Raw genomic sequence first — 3,804 nt, 5'->3', positions numbered from 1 at the left:
TTCAACTCCAACTCCATTTCTTGCTCAATCTTGTGAATCAACCGTTAAACTTTCAAATTCCTCCACAAAAGTCACTTGTTTAGGAAGATTGAAGGTAGTGGTGGAGTGATTAGAGAAGGTGTGAGAACCCTTAATTGCCCTAATAATTTTCCTAGGGTTTTTCCCCTTTAATTGCATGTTTTCTGCATTTTCTGGCCTAGGAATATTTTCTTGGTGGATTTTATGAGTAATTATAGTTTTTAGATGATTTTTCTAGCATTGGGTAGTTTTTGAAAAATTACGGATCGATTATGGACGTGGGCCCCACTAGTGCAAAAAGTTCGAAAAAATTCGGCCAATAAGGTTAAGTTTCGGATACTGTGTAAAATTTATCGGGTGTTCAGAGATAAGTAGAGGAGTGTGAGGTGATTGATGTGAGAGGTGACCAAAGGATAGAAATGCATTTACTAGTGTGCCAAGTGTCATTTTTCCATTGGGTGGACTTTATGACTTACTATTCATGTTTTTGACCTTTTGACTAAGTGGTTAAATATCTAAAAATTACCTCAAAAATTCATTATTTTCACTCCTTGGTGGCCGACTTCCTCAAGCTCAAGAAGGAAGAGAATTGCTTCAAATTTCAAGCTTCCATTTAGCTCAATCTTCCAAACCAATTGCATCAACTAGTTTCTACTCCATAAAAGCTTTCCATTAGGTGCTAGTGAGTTGCTTAGTGAAGTTTTTTGGAGGAGATAAGGTGGTCTACCACTTCCTCTCTCTTGTTTACTAGGTAAGTAGTGATTGACTATCCTCTTACACCTAATGATGTTGAATTTATGCCTAATGGTGGCTATTGTGTTAGAAATTGTGGTTTATTTCTTGGTTTGAAGTGATTTGGTTAAGTTTTTATTTTTTTGAGGAATTTTCTGGTTTTATGTGATCTTGATGGTGTGGTTGTTTTTGATGGTTGGTAATAAGGGTCTATGGCTCTAGTAGGTGCATATGATAGGAAATTGCAATCAATTTTGGGTTTGGATTGAAATGAGAAAAGTTAGGGTTGATAACCCCCAATTTTGTCCGGTTTTGGATCATAGGGTTAGAGGCCGAATTGTACTTTACTCAAAACATGAAAGTTGTAGGTATTGATGAGTTTGAAGCACCTACAAAATTTCAGGGCATTTGGAGTAGTGTAGAGTGAGTTATGCCGTTTTTACTGTTGCTGTTCTGGGTGATCAGAATGTGCGAACTGTGATTATAATCGTCTGTTTTGACTGGAATTGGTTTGAATTTTGTTGTTGGTGTCTTCTGATGAAATGTATCTTGATGTCTTAGCTATCATATGCCTTTGGAATCAATGCATTTGGACCTGTATAGACTGAATTGGACTGATTACAGTTTTGTGTGATTTGGGAACCTGCAATTACGGTTCTGGGTTGGTTTTCTGCATTTTTGACCTAGTTGTGCTAGGATTTGGACTGAGTGACCTTCTACATTGTTGTAGCCCTGTCTCTTAGCTTCGCAATGGTGGGTCTTACACCCTCATCCGATGAGCGTAGCGCATTTTTTGCCATTACCGCATTTGGAAGCCAAAACCTGTTTTTGTTGTTGGGACAAATGAGTTCCATTTCTTGATTTTCTGGTTTGCTTATATACTTATATATGCATATGAAACCCTATTGGGGTTGTGTTGGGCTTGGCTTTATGACTCGTTATCGAGTCTTATGGTATTTGTTTACATGTTCTAGGACGTGACGTTAGTGCACGACGTACTAGGGACGACGGTGCATGAAACCTCACTTGCTTAATTGGTGAGTATACTACTCACTTGGATTTATAATGTGGCTTTGCTATATATGATTGTGATGCCTTGAAGGCTTGTTTGGCTATTGGAAATGATTAGGGTGAGGGTGTACTTGACCGCCCTCATTTCTTTTATTCTTGTGACCGATTGTTTACCGTTTCACTGTATTACTGTACTGCTATATGAATTCTTGGATTTCATTCATGGAAATTGTTTGGGTGTTGGTTGGACGAGTATCCAACAGCCCTACTGTACTGAGCTCGACCCCGTTGGCATTCAATTGAATCGATCCAGCGAGGGCTTGGTCGTGAACATTGACTAGCCACGGGGACTGAAATGGGAATCTTGTGGTAATGAGACCCTTGGTTCCGGTGTACTCGAGTATCACCTAAAGTTACTGCTTGGAGTGCGGGCCCGGTTGGGGTATGATGGGTGGAAGGAATGGAAGTGAAGTGAAGTCTACGGTTTGGTACTTTTAACATTGACGGAGGGTCAATGAGGTTGGATCAAGAATGTAAGCGTGGAAATGGGCTCTTGAGAGCCGTCCGTATCCTTTTACCGACTTGTTTTGCTTCTTATCTGAATTTTGCAATGAACGTTTATGCTTAAGTGATCTTGGTTGATTGTGTGATAGTTGCTCACTGAGCTTTAGCTCACACCATTCCATTTGTTTTCCTTACAGGAAACTAATCACTTTTGGAAGCTTACACTTGTTGGTTGCCAAATTGAGCCATGTATATGTCTATTTTGATAGCTCTTTGCATGAAACCCTAATGTGTATTGGGTTCATCTTTTGAATGGCAAACCGAATATGTGTATCCCTTATGTATAGCTTTTGACATGCCGTTTTGGTTGTAAATGTTGAATTGCTATGTATTAATGTTTGGTGGGATTTCGGATTCTAACACTCCAGGCACTATTCATCGTTTTCATTTTTCTTATTATTTTTGTTATTTTGGTTCTTGTGGCTTGGCCGAGCGCGCTTTTATTTTCCCGAAACGTTCTAGATCGCGTGTAACTGCCCGTAGTCCTGGCGAGAGCTGGGCAGGCAGTCCGCTAACCCCTTTGGTTCGCCTTAGGGGAAGGTGGGGCTGTCACAGGTGGTATCAGAGCCTAGGTTTGCATTAGCCTGGGTGTTATAGGACTGTTTGATTTGAGGGTTTATTGTTTATGGCCTTTAAGCTTCTATTTATGGTTAATTGCTCTTGTGATGTAGGATGGCCGGACAGGGTGATTCTAGTGCTAGTCCTTCGGGGGCGAGACCACGCAAAGTACTCCCCGTGATCCCATATCAGATACGGCCGGGAGGGGCCGTCATTCGTTGGAGCCCGTCTAACCGTCTTCGACGGTGCCCGTGTAAGGAGAAGTATGCCTACCCGAACGCCCTCGTGTTTGCTCTGGATAAGGAGCGCAAGATGTTGGCTAGAGAGAATGCTCGACTTGAGGTCGATGCAGTCCAGGATAGGGCGACGAGTAATAAGCAAGCTGCGCGTATTAAGGAGCTAGAATACGATGTGCTTGAGGCCGAGGATTGAGTTGACGACCTTTGCGCCCAACTGAGGGAGGCACGAGAGCGCGAGCTTAAGCGATCTCGTAAGGTCAGGGGTCGCGCTGAGACGATTCTTAATCTTTGTGACGATGGCCTTGAAGAGTGTAGCGATGAGGCTTCGTGTGCGGAGGCCGACCCTGGGGAGGAGTCTACCCCGTCGCCTGGGTCCCAGACCCCGGTAACTGACTAGGCCTTGACTTTTAGGCTTCTTTTGGGATAGTTTGGTGGTTTTTGTATGTACATAGGGATAGGGATAGAGCCTTAGCTAATCGTTTTGGGTTGTTAGATTAGCTACGTGTAAATCTCTTTTGATAAGGCCAATCCTCGGGGGATTTTCTATGTTTGTTTCTGACTTGCCTGTACTTGACTTGACTGATTGTATATATGTGTGTGGCTTTTGGCTTGTATATATGTTAGTGATCATGTTTGCCGTGTATCAATATGTGTTAATGTGCAAGTTTTGAATGTTACTTAC

The sequence above is a fragment of the Coffea arabica genome, chromosome 5e (genome assembly GCF_036785885.1).
Source record: "Coffea arabica cultivar ET-39 chromosome 5e, Coffea Arabica ET-39 HiFi, whole genome shotgun sequence".
Lineage (NCBI taxonomy): Eukaryota > Viridiplantae > Streptophyta > Magnoliopsida > Gentianales > Rubiaceae > Coffea > Coffea arabica.
This window is presented reverse-complemented; position numbering follows the sequence as displayed.